We start from the raw sequence: 19,861 nt of genomic DNA on the forward strand, positions 1-19,861 counted from the left end.
CTCCTGTGGAAGGTTGGCATAATGGTGGGCGGTAGCCTTACCCACTTCAGTCTTATCAGGAAGTGCAGTCGCTTTTGAGCCTTCTTGACAAGTGAAGAGATGTCATGTCTCCAGGATAGGTCACTTCTTCAGTGGACTCTGACGAACTAGGTGTTCTCCACTACTGAGCTACAGTGGAGGGTGGTCATTCTTGTTCTTCTGGATGTCCATGATCATCTCCTTTGTCTTGTCCACATTGATACTTTCAACACGTCATTTTTTACATTAGTGAACTCAATTTTCTGGACTACAAAAGATTACACAAAGGGATGTTTGTTCTGCAGCATTGGATAACATGTCATGTGCCTTTGCATCAAAGAGTCCTGACATAATTATTTGGGCAGCATGGTTGACATAATGCCTTTACTCAGTGCCTTTACAGCGCCAGTGATCAGGACCAGTATGAATCGCATGCTGTTTGTAAGGAGTTTGTATGTTCTCCCCGTGTCTGTGTGGGTTTTCCCCAGGGGCTCCCATTTCCTTCCAAAAACATGTCTGGGTGTAAGTTAATGAGGTTTAAAATGGGTGGCATGGACTCATAGGCCAAATTGGCCAGTAACCGTGCTGTATGTCTAATTTAATTTATCACTTAATTTCCCAACATTCTGGGCAATGGCTTTAAATTTAAATTTAGACATACAACACGGTAACAGGCCATAATGACTCATGAGCCCGTGTCACCCTGCAACATTGTGAAGGATGGGAGGAAACCGGAGCTCCCAGGGTAAACCCATGCAGACACAATGAGAATGTACCAGGTCCTTACAGACAACATGGAATTCAAACTGTAGTCCTCATCACTGACACTGTAACAGCGTTGCGTGCCACCCTGTTGGCAGTAAATACCTGGCTGTCCAAATTTGTGACATTCCCTTTCCCACAGCCTTATTTCCAAGAAAGATAAAATTCAAGAACCTGATCCTCAAATTTATAGATTCCAGTGTCCTAATACTGTGGTTGGTGAGTACATTATACATTTAATATGAGAAAGGATGTTTCAGCAGATGGAAACTGCCAAAAGCAATGGAAAATAATACTTAATGCCACTGCTTATTTATACTTCTATCCGTTTCTATTTTTGAAAAACTGTGATTAAGGTTGTTCATTTTTTATGATAAGAATCGACAGCAGTCACACAAATGGCAGATCACAGAGATAAATGACATCATTTTATTTTCAGTTTTTCAGGCTGTTTGTCTTTCAATAGATGATCAGACATCATAGTTGAATGTTTAAGCCATTGGATATATCACCCCCTTTAGCATCTTTTTGACTATTTTCCTGATCTACCAATTCTCTCAGCATAGAGCTTCATTGTCTCTTCATAGAACCTGATGCAGCACGCATCATAATTGGCAAAGATTTCTCTGTTTGATTCCCTTTCTTGCACTCCTTATCAGATGGCACTTATTATAATCAGATTGATTTCCTTAACAACTGCTAAAGTTGCTGCCAATCACACTTGTGTGCTTTTCTTGGGTGAAATTGAGTGAGAAATGGATGGGCAAAATGGAAGAGAACCTTTATTGCTACTTTCATATTTCTTGGCTGCAACCTCCATCACTTTTCTACCCTCATCCTGATTGTCAATCCTATCCCAACAATGTCTTTGTCCACTATTTCACTGTCATGTGCCATGCACTTTTGCCGGACCCCCACACCCCTTCCCATCTCACACCCCTTGAGTTCCGACTGTGAGCCAAAAGCTACAATGGTCAAGCATTGTATCCCACAATAGTGGGTTTGAGACATACACAAAGTTAAATCAGTCCATGTACTTCGCTGCTGCATGTGTATCTTTCCAGCGGAATCTTCGTTTGCCTTCCTATAGCAGAGAAACAGGATTTAAACATGTGACAAGCAAAAATAAGAAACTGTAAACACTTAATTATCAGAGGAAGCTTTACATACATGTAAAATTATGATTTAGACCCATAGAACATTACAGCACAGATAAACAGGTCCTTCGGCCCTTCCAGTCTGTGCTGCATTATTATTCTGTTCAGATCCACAGTCCTACACCCAAACCATATCTCTCATACCCTTCTCATTCACGTATTGTTCAACTTTTTCTTAAATTTTAAAATTGATCCCGCATTTACCACTCCAGCTGGCAACTCTTACCAAGATCTGTGGAAAGAAATCCCCCTTAATGTTCCCCCTAAACTTCTCCCCTTTCACCTTTAACCTGCATCCTCTGGTTTGCATCTCACCTAATCTAATCTCAGTGGAAAATCCTACCTGCATTTACTTTATCTATTCGTTCATCTAGGTGCCTTGCTGTTCAGTGTGGGCGGTCATGTCTCTCCATCCATCAGGATCTCTGACCCTCTGAATTGTAGTTGTTGCCTCCCCTGTTCTCCTTCAGTGAAGGCTCATTCTTTGAGCTGAGACCATGGTCGACGTTTGAGTTCATGATTTTACAAGAGAAAAATACTGAAGTGGTTTCCCATTGCCTTCTTCTGTTGCCGTGTCCATACTGGACGGTAACCCAGGCCATTGATCAGCAGATTCATCTACGCAGCGTTTCCAATTTGTAGAATCTGCTTATAAAACTATCCCCATCTGCAATCACTGGCTTCACGTGACCCTGATGGGGAGGCTAAACAGGTATATACCTTGCTGAAGGGTGAGCAATAAGCTATTGGACAGATGGAGCGCCTTACACCTTTTGCTGAGCAATTGTGCAGCACTGACACCAGCGCTCTATCTATACCCATCATAATTTTGCATACCTCTATCAAATCTTCTACACTCCAGGAAAAAACTCACTTAACCTTTTGCTGTAGCTCAGTTCCTCAAGGCCTGGCAACATCCCAGTAAATGATCACTGCAGTCTTTCAATTTTTGTCAATTGAAAAAGAGGCTTAAGGACATTCAGACAGATAGATAGGGAGGAAAGGTGTGGAAGAAACAGGCTCAATGCAGGAAAATGGAACCAGTTCAGGAAAGCAAGATATGCAGCACAGATGAGTTGGGCCGAAGGGTCTCTTTCCATGCTCCACTCCTGATTCTGACTTTCTTCGTTCCAAATTCTAATTGGAAATATCCAAGCATTGATCGTAAAATTCTGTCATAGATCACATCCATTTGTCATCCACTGTATCTACAAAAATATGATGTGGTTTATACAAGCATTGAAGTCTGATTTCACAGTTCTGATGGAACCAAATGTCAGGAGCGGAGTGTTACGTGCAAAGGTTACTAAACTGCATGATTTACGTGAGGAGTGGATGAATTTCTGTACCTTTACCATAGCCTAATTTCATTCCAAAGGAGTATTTTAACTCTCAATAAAAGAAAATCAGAAAACAAATTTTATAAGTAAATATTATGCAATATGCATAATATATTTTTCAAAGCTGTTGAATGTATATAGTGTACACTTGTCAGGAAAAAAAGTGTCTGAAGAAATGAAGGATGAGCTGTCATATGATTCCACAGACAGAGATCTGCACTCACCCCTTGATGTGAGCTGCGCCAGACAAGTAAAAGGCAAAGCCTCCATAGAAACTGCATGGAAGTCAAATTCATCTTAGTAACACATTTTAGAGAATTGCCACTAAATATTTATGATTTTATGCAAACCACTGAATTTTTTTCCAATTGTTGGAATCTTTGATTTAAGATTTTCTTAAACCCCATTTTGTTTCCAATGTATTCAATAGTCAGAGCATGTTTTGTGTGGTTCCATTTCTATCTCCTGTTAATTGTCAGGAAGCTCAGTTGCCATTGGAGATGGGCACTAAATGCATTGAATGATCTCTTGTCTGAACACTGGAGACTTGAGGTATTAAAAGAACATTTGCGAATTAGACACCACTGCAGAACCAGCTTATCTGTTTTGTGCCAAAAATCATGGGCTCATTTTTAATGTTCTTGTCTGTGTGGAATAAAATGATCCACAATGCCCAGGAGTGTTCCATGAGAGATGGCAGAGTTGCCATCATGAACGCAGTTATCCATCATAAAGAAGGTTCAGTCAGATGCAGGGGAATCCTGCTCTTTCCCAAGTACTGAAATATCAGGATTGATCACTGTTCGCATGGAGCACATTGCTTTGCATTATCAATGTCCATGCTACAGAGGTACTAGACACTTGTCTGATGGCACTAAGAATATTGCGTGCATGTCTGGCCGCTATAGTATGAATATGGTTTAGCTACAGAGGATTCAATAATCGTTTTTAGTTTGTCATTTATTTACAGCATGGTAGAAACTGATTCAGCCCATCGAAACACAATGCAGGTTGTTGCTGGAACTGAAGGGTTTGAGTTCTAAGGAGACACTGGACAGGCTGGGACTGATTCCTTGGAGGGAAGCAGTCTGACTTCTAAAATCATCACGGCTTCTCTACATCGGAGAGACTGGGCGCAGACTGGGAGATTGCTTCACTGAGCCAGTGACAGAGAACTCGCAGTAGCCAACCATTCAGTTCTGTGTCGCACTCCCACACTCACATGCCTGTCCATGGCCTTGTGTATTATCCCATCAAGACCACGTACAAATTGGAGGAACAACACCTGATTTTCCATCTGGTCCCTCTCCAGTCGGATGGTATTAACATCAACTTTTCCGGTTTCTGCTAACCTGCTCTCCTCTCCAAGACCCCCCCTCACCCACTTCCCTCAACCTTCCCTTCCCCCTTCCAGCTCTCCTCCTTCCCCTTCCCTCTCTATTCACCCAGCCATCCCTCCTACCCTTGCTTGCTGCTGATCCCTCCTTCCCTTCTCCACCTATTACCTCCACTTTGCAACCTTGCTTCCCCCCTCCTCTTTCAATCGGATGCCTGCCAACATTGTTCCATACCTCGATGAAGGGTTCAAGCCTGAAACGTTGGTTATTTATTTTTACCTTTGCTATATAAAGCACTCTATTTGACCTGCTTTGTGTTTTCACTGTTTACCATGCCTTCTGGTTGATCTGTTTGACTTGGTCAACAATGAGCATTCTGACATTCTGATGTGACTACTCCATTCACACTTGCTAGAGCCTATAAGACAGCAAAAAGAATGTGATTAAGTGATTAAATGTATGAGGGCAAGTCTAAACAACACCTAATACTGTCTTTAGTATCAGGATAGCAAGTGAACTTTTGGATTTTGAAATTTAAATAAGATGTTCTGCACTATCACATGACAATAAAGGGACTTTGAATAAGAGATATCTTGAAACCTGGACATCCAGTCTAGAGGTTTGGTGAAGCAGTCACAAGTCGTCGTTTGGTCTCACCGGTGTAGAGGAGGCCACACTGGGTACACTAAAAGTAGTTGCTTAGATTGGACAATGAGCCAGTAAAGTTCTACCTCATCTGGAAGGTCTATTTATGGCCCTGTGCTCAAAAGCTTTTGTATTAACACATTGTTGTGATAGAGCCCTGCTACTTCATGCAGAGTGCAGGACATGTCTGCTTAGTTACTTCATATTCTGGCTGTTCTTGTATTCAAGGAACCATCCTTCAAACATGTATCAAAATTTAGTGCTCAAGATCCTTCTGACCACCAATTGGCGCTTGCATATTCAAAGGGGCTTTGTCACTTGGGATCTGCTCTAATTACGTTTAAGTTCAAATTTATTATCCTGGGATTGTACAAGTACAACCTGACAAAGCAGGTTGAGTCTGCATATGCTGGGGTCAAGTCCAATATACAAATGTTCTGAATAAACTCCATAGATCACACACCCAATACCTGACAAGGGGCCCAGGCCTGAAACATCGGTTACCTTTCCTAACGAAGGGCTCAGGTACAACCGTTAGTTACCCTTTACTTCCTTTGGAAACCGTGTGACCTGCTGAGTTTCTCCAGCACATTTGTCCAATGCTCTGTTCAATCAGAACTTTGCTGTGCCACCTGTCCTTCATAGAAGTGTTTCTGCTACTTTCCAACCATCAGGCAGTGGTCAGCAGTAAATATCTTGCAGGCCCAGATGGAAGTCACAGTGGTTCCTGTGAGATGGTTTGCCAAGAGAACTGTCAATGTCCTTTGGCAGGATATCTCGTCACCCAAACTCATAAGCAAACACCAAGTTCTTATTTAGCTGTCAGCGAGAGGATTATCCTTGTCGGATCCTTCCTGTACATTTGGACTCCCACTCCTTCTGTGAGATGCCATTATCCTCGCTGTGGTCAGGATGGTCCACCTCATCGTTGACTGTCGCTATACTAAGATCAGTAATAGGTATGGAGGTGGTGATTGAGGTTCACCTCCAATAGCGGCAGCCCAACAGTAGAAGTACCAGCTGTTCTCAACAGAAGGATACTGTTCCACCTGGAGTCAAATAAAAAAAAGGCCCTGATTAAACCAGGATTTTAGTAGATTTTAAAATGGAAAAAATAGCTGAGAAATTGCATAATCAAGATTTTATTTCAAAACAAATATGAAGTGAAGTATGCATATTTTTACTCTTTTATTTTTCATTTTTATTTAAAATTTTTAACAGGTTACAGGCGATTTTGGCCCTCAAGTCCATGCTACCCAATTTACACCCAATTAACTTACACCCCGGTACGTTTCGAACAATGGTAGGAAATTGGAGCCCCCCGGGGAAAACCCACATAGACACAAGGAGAGAGTACAAATTCCTTACGGACATCCTTACGGAGCCCTGGTCCCGATCACTGGAGCTGTGAAGGCGCTGAGCTAACTGCAATGCTAATCATGCTGTCACCAATTAAAAAGAAAGAGGAGCTCAAGTGGAACAGCCACTGTGGAGGCTGCCATTGTAGGAGTGCCAGTGTAAACCTGGGACTTAGAGGTGTTGGCTTGAGAGGCTTTGGCGAGCATAGGCTGATGAAGTGGTGCAGGTGAGAGCAATAGGTAAAAGACAAAGGTAGAAGCAAGTCAGTTCAGGTAAGGCCTTTGTGTAATCTATGTATTGGGAATGGCAGCCAGGGCAGAAGTGTGCTCTTCCTGCCTCATGTGGGAAATGTGGGAGAGCATAACAATCCCTGATGACTACACGTGTGAGAAGTATATTGAGCTAAAGCTCCGCACAGACTGAGTTAGGGAACTGGAACTGGAGCTGGATGAATTCCAGATCATTCGGGACAGACAAGGATTATAGGGAGGTAATTACATCTAAGAGGCAGGAAACAGGTAGCTGGGTGACTGACAGGAAAGGGAAAAAGTAACAGGCAGTCAGTGCAGGTTATCCCTGTGGTCATACCCCTCAGTAATAAGTGAAACAAGTATACCATTTTCAATGTGGTATTGGAGGGGGCAGGGGTATTACCAGGGAAAAGCCACAGCAGTCATGTCTCTAGGTTTTTATTCGGGTGCCTGCCAACATTTTTCCATACCTTGATGATGGCCTCAAGTCCAAAACGTCGGCTATGTTTTTTTTAACCTTTGCTATATAAAGGACGCTGTTTGACTTGCTGAGTTTCTCAAGCATCGTGTTTTTACTTCAACCACAGCGTCTGCAGACTTTCGTATTTTACTTCTCCAGTACAGAGTCTGGCTCTGTAGCTCAGAAGGGAAGGGAATAAAAGAGTAGAGCAGAGTGATAGGGGATTCATTACTGAGGAGAATAGACAGGAGGTTCTGTGGAAGGGATCAAAACTCACGGAAAGTCAAGAAAGTTGAGTTTAAGAAAGAAGAATTGCTGGATCTCCCTAAAAATATTAGGATAGAAAAATCCGCAGGACAGTTGGGATATGCAATCCAGGAAGTGAGGGAAAAGATTGCTGGGTTGTTGGCGATGATCTTTGCATCCTTCCTGACCACAGAAGAGGCACTGAAGGATTGAAGAATGGAAAATGTTGCCCCTTTGTTTTAGAAAGTCAAGAGGGAGAATCCTGGGAGTGATAGATCAGTGAGTCTTAACATTTACATTTTTTAAAATGTAAGCATACAACACAGTAACAGGCCATTTTGGCCCACAAGCCCATGCCGCCCAGTTTACACTCCATTAATCTGCAGCCCGGTACGTTTCAAACAGTGGGAGGAAACCAGAGCCACTGAGAAAACCCATGCAGACATGGGGAGAACGTACAAACTCCTTACAGACAGTGTGGGATTTGAACCCCTGTCCCGATCACTGGCGCTGTAAAGGTGTTGTGCTAATCAGTATGCTAACTGTGCAGGCCCAAAATATGAAGACGCTCTTTAAAAAGAATATAGGAGAATAAATGTTTACTAAGTTTCAATCTGCCAAGAACTAGGGGGAAAAAAAACTGTGTGCTGTTAAACGATGGACATGTGAATTTTAACGAGATAGTTAATTTTGCTCAGATGAAGAATAATGGTTTGTTGTCTCCCAAAAGCATAGTCAATTCTGTTGAGTTGTGAGTTAAATTATTTCAGATGGGATAATGTTTATTTGATGCTGAAGTAGCTACATTGATTTTGTCTGCACATAATAACAAGTATAAATTAAATTTTCTTTCTGTGTCTGTTAAAAATGCAAATTGTTGTGGCATAGAAGGCATTACTCAGTATTGGTGAGTTAGCTTTCAAGTAGGAATGTGTGAAGCCATATGCAACACTGCATGCTTGGAACATTGAAGATGTGGGCAGATGGTTATTTTATTTTATGTTGCAAAGAATTACAAGCTCCATGCCGGTGTTATTTTTTTTTGTTGAGATGGCTGCTTATCCATCTGTAAGATACTAATTTTCAGGTTGACCGTTCAGAATACAAGCTTGAATCATTCCAATACCTGGAGAACATCTGGTTTGATGGCTATTTGAGACAGTGTGTGAGAGTTAAAGGAACACAGATTTATTTGACTGATCTCCTTCAAGGAATTAATTTGTAAAAAAAATGAAGGTAAACACAGACAAGTACAAGGGTTTGTTCACTTGGTTTGCTGGCTTTCTGATTCTTTGAGAGGCTGGTCATGGCTAGAATTAACAAATACCTAAGCAAAGATCTGCACCTACTACAAATCACCTATTTTCACAATGACTCCACAGGAGATGCAATATCATATAAACATATAACCATATAACAATTACAGCACAGAAACAGGCCAGTTCGGCCCTTCTAGTCCATGCCGAACACTTTCTCCCACCTAGTCTCATTGACCCGCACCCACCCCATAACCTTCCATACCCTTCATCCAAATTGTTAGGTCTGCTTTGTTCATGAATGAGTGAGTCAAACACCAGACTGAGTCGAAATCAAGGTTCTTTGTTCTTTATTGCCGGATTGTAACACTTGCAACTAACAGTGTTAGTTGGAGAAGGCGCATTCTGCCGTTATCAGCAAGTGGTGTTTTTTATATACCTTAGGATATGTACTTAGTAAATTATCATACCATGACATTGTCCAATGAATAAACTGTTGCTATCCCTCTCTGCTAGCCTCCTGCACATCAATTTGTCATCCCCACTCTTATCTTGAGAGTACAAGGTCACAACTGCATCTTGTTACGGCCCAGCACTGGGTGACTCCCTCTACATTCCCAGCTCATGATGTTTTTACCTAACAATATATATATATATCCAACTTTTCATTAAATATTAAAATCAAGCCCATATCTACCACTTTGGCCGGAAGCTCATTCCACACTCCCACCACTCTCTGAATGAACAAATTCCCCCTAATTTTTCTCCTAAACTTTTCCCCCTTCAATCTCAATCCATGTCCACTTGTTTGAATCTCTCCCACTCTCAATGGATAAAGCCTATCCACATTTATTCTATCTGTCATTCTCATAATTTTAAATACCTCTATCAAATTATCCCTCAATCTTCTACACTCCAGGGAATAAAGCCTTAGCCTGTTTAAACTTTTCCTGAAACCTAGGCAACATTCTTGTAAATCTTCTCTCCACTCTCCCTATTCTGTTTATATCCTTCCTATACTTCAGTGACCAAAACTGCACGCAATATTCCAAATTTGGCCATACCAATGCCTTATACAACTTCCACATGACATCCCAACTTCTGTATTCAATACTCTGATGTATGAAGGCCAACATACCAAAAGCTTTTTTCACCACCCTATCTACATGTGACTCCACTTTCAGGGAATTATGTACCAGAATTCCTAAACCACTTTGTTCTATTGCACTCCTCAGTTGTCTACCATTTAACGTGTATGACCTTTTCTGATTAGTCCTACCAAAATGTAGCACCTCACATTTATCAATATTAAACTCCATCTGCCATCTTTCTGCCCACTCTTCTAACTGTCATATATCCCACTGCAAGCTTTGAAAACTTTCCTCACTGTCCACCACACCACCAATCATCATAACATCTATATGCTTACTAATCCAATTTACCACCCTATCATCCAGATCATTAATATATATGACAATGGAGCCAGTACCGATCCCTGAGCCACTCCACTAGTCACCAGCCTCCAATTTGACAAACAATTTTCCACCACTGCTCTCTGGTATCTCCCATCCAACCATTGTTGAATCCATTTCACTACTTCAACATTATACTAATCTCTTATGCAGAATCTTGTCAAAGGCCTTTCTAAAGTCCATATAGACAACATCCACAGCCATCCTCTCATCAACCTTCTTAGTAACCTCCTGGAAAAACTCTATAAGATTTGTTAAGCATGATCTACCATGCAAAAATCCATGTTGACTACTCCTAATCAGTTCCTGTCTATCCAAATAATTGTATATACAATCTCTAAAAACACTCTCCATTAATTTACCTATCACCAGCATCAGACTGACAGGACTATAATTACCAGGTTTATTTTTGGAGTCTTTTTTTTTAAACAGTGGAACATTATGAGCTGCCCTCCAATCCTACGGAATGTCTTCCGTAGCTAATGACATCTTAAATATTTCTGTCGGAGCTCCCGTTATTTCTACACTAACCTCCTTCAAGGTCCTAGGGAATATCTTGTCAGGACCTGGAGATTTAGCTGCCTTGATTCTCTTTAAAATAGCCAGTACTACCTCCTCATTAATCTGTATATTTTCCATGACCTCACTACTAGTTTTCCTTACTTCACCTGCTCAATATTCCTTTCCTTAGTGAATACTGAGGAAAAACAATCATTTAAAATTTCTCGCATCTCTTCTGACTCCTCATGTAGCCTATCCCTATGATCCTCAAGGGACCCAAATTTATCCCTCATTATTCTTTTACTTTTAATGTACCTCTAGAAACTCTTTGGATTTATTTTTACCTTGCCTGCCAAAGCAGCCTCCTATTTCCTTTTAGCCTTTCTAATTTATTTCTTAAGATCTTTTTTTGTGCTCTTTATATTCTCAAGGACCTCATCTATTCCCTACTGTCTATACCTGTTGTACACATCCCTCTTCCTCCTAATCAAATTCTCAATATCCCTTGAAAACAAGACTCCCTATATTTTCTAACTTTTCCTTTAATGCTCACAGGGACACACCAACTCTGTATTCTCAAAATTTCCCCTTTGAATATCCTCCATTTATCTGTTGCATCCTTCCCAGAAAATAAATGATCCCAATCCACACCTTCTAAATCCTTTTACATCTCCTCAAAATGAGCCTTGTTCCAATCAAGAATCTCAACCTTAGACCCAGCCCGATCCTTCTCCGTAATTATCCTAAAACTGATCACTAGATTAGTATTATGATCACTAGATCCAAAGTGTTCCCCAACATGCATCTCTGTCACCTGACTGCTCTCATTCCATAAAAAAGAGATCCAATAATGCCCCCTCACTAGTCCGTCCTTCTATGTATTGATTTAGAAAACTTTTCTGAACACATTTGACAAACTCCAACCCCATCCTGCCCTTTTACAATATGAGTATCCCATTTAATTTAAATTTAAATTTAATTTAAATTTAAAAGGAAATTTAAAATCTCCTACAATCAACACCTATGTTCACTACACATATATGCTATCTCCTTACATATTTGCTCCTCTAATTCCCTCGGCCCATTAGGTGGACTATAATACACTCAGCTGGCTCTCCACTCAGCTCTAATATACCTTGAAGGCAGAAGTTCATACATATGGCTGCTCTACATCTCAGCCCTCAATACCAATTTTCTCTCAGTGCTGGTCAAGGAGCTACATACTCTACGCCTCTGTACCCCCTCTAAAACTTGAAACTTGACTTTCTCATCACAGTCAGTATGAATTGGAAGTAACGTCTCCTCCTCACTGATTATCAACACAGGTTTACCCCAAGGATGCATGCTCAGCCCATTGCTCTCCTCATTATACACCCAAGACTGTGTGACCAGGCGCAATTCCAATGCCATCTACTAGTTTGCCGACGACACCGCAGTTGTCATTAGAATCACAAATGGGAATGAGGAAGTGTACAGGAGGGAGATAGATCAGCTCATTGAGTGGTGTCACAACAACAACCTTACGCTCAATGTCAGCAAAACCAAGGAGATAATTGTGGACTTCAGGAGGAAGTCAGGGGAACACGACCCAGTCCTCATTGAGGGCTTAGTAGTGGATAGAGGGTCAAAAAATTCAAATTCCTGGGTGTCAACATCTCTGAGGGTCTTTCCTGGAGCCTCTACTTTGATACAATCACAAAGAAGGCTCACCAGTGGCTATACTTGAATACTTGCAGGCATATAGTTGTGAAATGGCCACATAATCACAATGAGGTGAAAGGCCTGTATTATTGTTGTAAAATACAGAAATGCTGGAGGAACTCAACAGGTCTCGCAGTGGCCATAGGAGGTAAGGATATATAAATGATCTTTCAGGCCTGAGCCCTTCTTCAAGGTTTTATTTCAAATGCCCACCCCATTCCCATGCCGATATATGTCAGTCCATAGTCTCATGTACTGCCATACTGAAGCCACCTGCAAATTGGAGGAAACCACCTCATATGTGTCTGGGCGCCCTCCAACTGGATGGCATTAATATTGACCTTTTTGATCTCTGTTAGTACATTCCCCCCCCCCACCCCCCCTATATCTCCCCTTCCTAATCCTGTTCTCCTTTCCTCTAGCTGTATCTCAATCTTTACTTTTCTCTCTAACCCCTTTAACATATCTGTTAAAAGATAAGATTTACCTGCCTTTTAACTGCCTCACCTACCTGTATATATGCAACAAAGGTGGGCGTTATTTTCATCTCATGTCTGATCCTACCAAGGTAGGTAGGATCAGAGTTGATGTGTTTCACAACAGCCTCTGTCTAAAAGGGTTCACAGGATACTGATGCTATAATGCTATACGCCCCACCTCCTTTTGCTCCGAGATGCTGGCTTGCTTATGTAAGTGCTCGCACTGACCTGGCATTTCTTGGTTCAGTGTGAATGACCCAAGCTGCCTTTGAAGACAGGTCATTCACATGCCAATTAAGTGAGTTTTCTGTGTAAAAAGGCCTTTTAACTCCTTTCCAGAAGCTCTGCATTCACAGGAGCTACCCCCTCCCCAATCAGTTCTCTCCTTTCCTCTCCTGTCCTCCTATTCCTCCTGTTGGCCTGTGCTCCTCCCCCTGTCCATTCTTCACTCCAGCCCAGCCCATTTATTCAGGTGCCTGGCACTTTTTTACTCACACCTTGAAACAGGGCTCATCCTCAATACATCAATTATACACCTTTACCCTAACAGGATGTTGCGAGAGCTGCTGAGTTCCTCCAGCGTTTTTGTGTTTTTACATGGTCACAATGAGGAAAGGCTGCATTCTTCAGCTCATCCGCCATCATCTCAGCTACATTTAGACTTGGGGCCTTTGTTGTCTGGTCCGTTAGCTCTGATGAACATGTCTAGAAAGTTGATGAGCCACTTGTACATGTGAAATTGTCGGTATGAAACGAACCAGTTATCTGAGTTGAGTGATTATAATATTAAACTCAGGGAGGAGAGAGAATGGAGAAATTGCAGGTCATGTGTTTCCAAAATAGTGATGCATGTTCTGGTACAATTCACCCTAAAATGCCCCGAAAATATTAGTCAGGAGTGACTGCAGATGCTGTTACACTTCTGGAAGCAGAAATGCGGCTGATGTTTCTGTTCGAGACCGTGTATCTGGATTGCCTTCCAATCCGAAATATCTACCATCTCTCTGCCCAACCCCACTGATTTCTTCCAATAGCTTCTTTCATGCAAAAGATTGCTCCCCTTACATCCTGCACAAATCATGTTCCTGTGATCTGCAGCATTGTTAGGACAATGCTATTAAAGCACCAGCAAACCGGGTTCGAACCCGGCACTGTCTATAAGGAGTTTTATGATCTCCTCATGTCTGCGTGCATTTCATCTGGGTGCTCTGGTTTCCTTTTAAAAACACATGGGAGGTGTGGGTTAATTGGAGTATTTGGGCAGCATGAGCTAGTGAGTCGGAAGAGTCTGTTACCATGCTCTATGTCTACATTAATAAAAATATATAATTTCAAATAAATATGCACTTGGCTGCTTTCTTCCTACAAATTGATCATTTCTCCAGAACAAATTAATCACGACTTTTAGTTTCTGCAGAATGTGCTCAGCTCGGGGTATTTAATGAGGGTGATTAAGTAAGAAAGCCTCTGAGTATTGAATGTGGGATTGGTGATGCACAATTAACCTTCGCTGGTTGTTTCCTGTGCCTGCAGTGCACAAACTTTAGGCTGACAACTCATGCACATGATGGCCAAATGCATCTGTTAGCTGAACTGTTTATTGGTTTAATGCTTCAGTGGTTAGCATCAGTTAAAAGCAACCTTTCCTGCTTAAAGTTAGCCTGCACCTCTTAAATAGGTGATACTTGTAGAGCACGTCGAAAGAACCAAAGACTTGTTGATCCAAACTAAGGCTTTTATTAACTAGAAGACTGGAGCGTATCACATGTAGGTCGACCAGTCCAGAATGACCTGGTCTGGCTAGGAGCAACCCTTTAAGTCCTGACATTAGGCGTGACTATGCTCTCAGCCAATCACAGTCATCCTACACTACAATCTGTACATATATACACATTGGTGATAGAATCTGTACTATCACATTCACCCCTTCTTTGAGAACTGACCCCGGGGTGGACGGAGGGCTGTAAAAAAAATGAAAAAGAAAAAATGAAAAAAATGGGCCCAGTGGAGGTTAGGGGCTGTACCGGACAGGGGGCCTGACTATCCGGCGTGACCGCCATGGTACCGGGTTTGGGGTCGCTGGGGTCGTGTCGCCGGCAGGCTCGTCGGGTGCGGCCACTGCTTCACTCAATTCCCCAACAGCGTTGTTGAGAGTCTGGCCTGAGCTGGTGGGGTGGTGCTGGTCCCTCCATTCAGCACATGACCAGGGGGAGAAGGAATAGGGGGAGGTTGGGTAAAAGGCATTGCTGCACCTGATCCAGCTTGGGCTAGGTTCCTTACCGAGACTGTGTCCTCCCATCCGTACGGGTACTCAACGTAGGCATAATGCGGGTTCGCATGGAGTAGAGTCACTTGGTCAACCAAGGAGTCATTCTTTGAGTAGCGGACGTGGCATCGCAGGAGGACCAGCCCGGGAACCGTGAGCCACGCCGGTATGGTTGTTCCCCATTCGGATTTCCTCGGGAAAGAGAACATCCTTTCATGTGGGGTGGCATTGGTCGCGGTGCATAGGAGGGAGTGGATGAAGTGTGGAGGGCACTAGTGAGCACGTCCTGCCAGTGAGAGGTGGGGAGACCTTTGGACCGGAGGGCAAGTATAACCGCTTTCCAGATGGTGGTATTCTCTCTTTCGACCTGCTCATTACCATATAGGTGAAAGCTGGTGGTCCTACTTGAAGCAATACCATGCTCCAGAAGCTCCACGCTTATAATCAAGGACCTCCTGTCACTGTGGATATAACTGGGGTACCCGAAGATGGCAAAGATGCTGTGCAGGGCCTCTATGACTCAGGAGGTGGACATGTCAGAGTGGGGCATAGCGAACGGGAAGTGGGAGTATTCGTCAATGGCCGTAAGGATGTAGGTATTACGGTTGGTTGATGGTAGGGGCCCCTTGAAGTCCATGCTGAGATGCTCAAAGGGTTGGGTGGCTTTGATGATGTTGGTGTTCTCTGGATGGAAGAATTAGGGCTTGCACTCAGCACACACCGGGCAGGCTCGGGTCATGGAGCGAATCTCCTCGACCATGTAGGGCAGGTTGCGAGCTTTGACAAAGTGTGCAAACCTAGTGACCCCTGGATGACAGAACTCCTCGTGGAGTCTCTGCAGCCAGTCCAGTTGTATGTTGGCGCAAGTACCCCTGGAGAGCGCATCTGGTGGGTCACTGAGTTTACCAGGCCAATACAGTATGTCATAATTAATGGTGGAGAGTTTGTCATTCTTGATCTTACCTCGCTGAGTATTGCTAAACATGAAGGAGACCGCGCATTGGTCGGTCAGCAATGTAAAGCGCCTGCCAGTGAGGTAGTGTCTCCAACGACGTACTGCTTCAACTATGGCCTACGCCTCCTTCTCGACAGAGGAGTATCGGCGCTCAGGACTCTGGAAGATTCTGGAGAAGAATGCTACCGGCCAGCCGGCCTGGTTCAAAGAGCCTGTGAGTACAAAGTCAAAAGCATCACTCTCGACTTGGAACGGGATGGACTCATCGATGGCGTGCAGCGTTGCAGTGGCGATGTCCGATTTAATGCAGTCAATGTCTGCTCTGGCTTCGGTTGACAGAGGGAAGGAAGTGGTCTTGATAAGTGGCCGTGCCTTGTCAGCATAGAGTGGAACCCATTGGGCATAGTAGGAGAAAAAGCCCAGGCAGTGTCTGAGTGCCTTCTGGGTGTGGGGTGGGGGGGTGGGTGGGGGAAGTCCATGAGGGGACACATGTAGTCAGGGTCCGGCATTACCACACCATTCCCCACCACGCAACCTAGAATTGCGAGCCGAGTGGTCTGGTAGACACACTTGTCGAAACTGTAGGTCAAGTGCAGCCGAGTTGCAGTCTGAAAGATTTTCTCGAGATTGGCATCGTGATCCTACGTGTCATGGCCGCAGATGGTGACATTGTCCAGATATGAGAAAGTAGCTGTTAGCCCATTCTGGTCCACCAACTAGTCCATTTCCTGCTTGAAGACCATGACACTATTCATGACCCCAAAGGGTACCCTGAGTAATTGAAACAGCCACCCATTTTCTTCAAAGGCCGTGAAAGGTCGGTCTTCTCGGCAGATCAGGAGATGCTGATAGGCCGAACGTAAGTCAATGGTGGAGAACACATGGTATAGTGTGATCTGGTTCACCACATCTGTGATCTGTGGAAGGGGGTATGCATCCAAAAGCGTGAAGCAGTTGATTTTCTGGCTGTAGTCAACCCCCATCCATGGCTTCTCCCCGTTTTTAACAACCTCCACCTAGGCCCTCCAGGGACTCGAGTTAGATTCGATAATGCCCTCGTCTAGCAGTCTGCGCACCTCGCTTGTGATACATTTCCTGTGTTCTTAGCTATATTGCTGGCTTTTTGTGGCCACAGGCTTCCAGGTTTGCGAAGAGCGCTGGCGGAGCAACTCAGAGGGTGGAGAGGCTACAGGTGAATACTTGGGGCATGGAGGCGGGTGACTTGGGCTGCCGCTGGCAGGAGGCTTCCGGGGTGGAGTGGTTACAGACAGAGAGTTGAGCGTGAGGCCCCACAAAGTGCAGGGAAATGGTTCGAAACTAGCACTGAAAGTCCAGTCCCAGCAGTACCCCTTTATCCTGGTGGAGTGCGATCTGATCGCCAATGAAATCTTCTTGGCAGTGGGGAGAATAGCCAGTCCGCAACGGTGGGCCAGGTCTTGGCGGATAAAACTTTCAGTTGACCCCGAGTCAAATAAGCAATTCGTACAGTGTCTATGTACTTTAATCAGTTCCTTTGCTTTTGTGAGGGGATGGTCTAGGGTTATTGATGCAGTGACTTGTAATGGGGACAGTGAAGTCCTACGTGATGATGTCACACAACGTGTGCACTGTGACATCACAGAAACAGTTTGGCCGGAGCAGTCAGCGTCGAGGAGTTGGTGCTACTGCCTGCAGCCTGCTGGGGGTGTCGGCCAGCCAATGGTAAGTGCTGGGGGTCGCTGCTTGCTGTCGGCAATGGGGCGGTCATTCGGGCGGTTGTTTGCATTTGCGGTGATGGGTACTGGGTTGGTAGCATCGGTCACGGCATCATGTCCCTGGTCGGCAATGTCAGTAGCGGCGGTGGGTACAGGTCGGTAGCTCAGTCGCGGCGGCGGGTACCTGGTTGGCTGCATTGGTGGTGGTGGGTCCCTGGTCGGCAGCGTCGGTAGTGGTGGCGGCGGGCTTTGCAGTGGCAGGCTCAGCAGTGATGGCAGTGGTGGGTCCCTGGTTGGCAGTTGGGGCTGGGGCCTGGTTGGATGTTGCTTCATGAGGGAGAGTGAAGCAGGCCAACGTCATTGTGGCGAGGGTGGGTTGTACCTTCCGCACTCGGCGTCTGCCCCGTGATGTCAGGCACTGCCACACGGTTGAGCCCTCGCTCTCATTGGATGAGAGCTGTGAGTAAGAAATGTTTGAATGGGAAGGTGGCGGTTGGGCTTCACATGAGACACTGTGTTTGACGGTGGCCATTTTGGAGCAATAGACTACAGCAAAGTGGCCACTTGTAAGGCACTTCTGGCATCTGGTTTTTCTCGCCGGGCACTCGGACCTGCTGTGCTTGTTCCTCCCGCAGAAATAACATTTCGGGGTTGCATCGGGCAGCGTAGCGGCAGCCGACAGGCCGTCAGTATGCCGGGGTGTAGTAGGGTTGAGGGAGGGCATCCTACTCTCATCAGAGCATGAGGTCCAGCCCGGAGAGTACACGTCCATACTTAATACCGCATCCTCCATTGTCTCTGCGATCCAGATCACGTCCTCTAGGTTTTCTCCCCCGTGCTCTAGCAGGTGCTGCCTCACCTCATTCGATTGAACCCCGGCCACATAGGCATCCCAAATGAGATCATCTGTGGTCTCCATAGCAGTTTTGTCTGTGCAGACACAGTCCCTGCCCATTGCCCTTAGTGCTTGAATATAAGCTCTACAGGACTCACTGGGCTGTTGCCTCCTTGTCGCTAGTTTGTACTGAGCATAGTCCCTTTCCTCTGCTCGCTCGTAGAGCCCTTTTAGCACCTTCATGGCTACGGCATAAGTGGTCGCGTCCTGGATGCTCTGGTAGACTCTCGGGGACACCATAGTCATCAATATTAGTAGTCGATGGCTGTCCTCTATCACGACAGGGTCAGAGAGTTTTTTCGAAGCATCTCACCCAGTGCTTAAAGTCATTTGAGGCTGTAGCTGACTGTGGGTCAATGTCGAGGCGTTCCAGCCATAGCATACGCTCCATCCCTTCAAAGCTTTCTAGTTAATAAAATTATAGAGCGCGTCAAAAGAATCAAAGGCTTGTTGATCCAAACCAAGGCTTTTATTAAATAGAAGACTGGAGCATATCACATATAGGTCGACTACTCTAGAATGACCTGGTCTGGCTAGGAGCCTTTAAGACCTGCCATTAGGCGTGGCTACACTCTCAGCCAATCACAGTCATCCTACACTTCTTTGGCTTGGCTTCGCGGACGAAGATTTATGGAGGGGGTAAATGTCCATGTCAGCTGCAGGCTCGTTTGTGGCTGACAAGTCCGATGCGGGACAGGCAGACACGGTTGCAGCGGTTGCAGGGGAAAATTGGTTGGTTGGGGTTGGGTGTTGGGTTTTTCCTCCTTTGCCTTTTGTCAGTGAGGTGGGCTCTGCAGTCTTCTTCAAAGGAGGTTGCTGCCCGCCAAACTGTGAGGCGCCAAGATGCACGGTTTGAGGCGATATCAGCCCACTGGCGGTGGTCAATGTGGCAGGCACCAAGAGATTTCTTTAGGCAGTCCTTGTACCTTTTCTTTGGTGCACCTCTGTCACGGTGGCCAGTGGAGAGCTCGCCATATAACACGATCTTGGGAAGGCGATGGTCCTCCATTCTGGAGACGTGACCCACCCAGTGCAGCTGGATCTTCAGCAGCGTGGACTCGATGCTG

At 44.6% G+C, this 19,861-nt stretch overlaps 1 long non-coding RNA gene across 1 annotated transcript in view; it reads right to left on the bottom strand.

The window, feature by feature from the left end:
* Positions 1–1,285: 1,285 nt before the first annotated feature.
* LOC138756376 (uncharacterized) overlaps positions 1,286–19,861 on the bottom strand; it is a 66,170-nt gene continuing 47,594 nt past the window's right edge. Inside the window, exons 4-6 of the long non-coding RNA XR_011353031.1 lie at positions 5,764–6,308; positions 4,894–5,032; positions 1,286–1,864 (exon numbers count right to left, since the gene is read on the bottom strand). This is a non-coding gene — a long non-coding RNA (uncharacterized lncRNA). The remainder of the gene's footprint in view (positions 1,865–4,893; positions 5,033–5,763; positions 6,309–19,861) is intronic.

The sequence above is a fragment of the Narcine bancroftii genome, chromosome 3, assembly GCF_036971445.1.
Source record: "Narcine bancroftii isolate sNarBan1 chromosome 3, sNarBan1.hap1, whole genome shotgun sequence".
NCBI classification, from domain to species: domain Eukaryota; kingdom Metazoa; phylum Chordata; class Chondrichthyes; order Torpediniformes; family Narcinidae; genus Narcine; species Narcine bancroftii.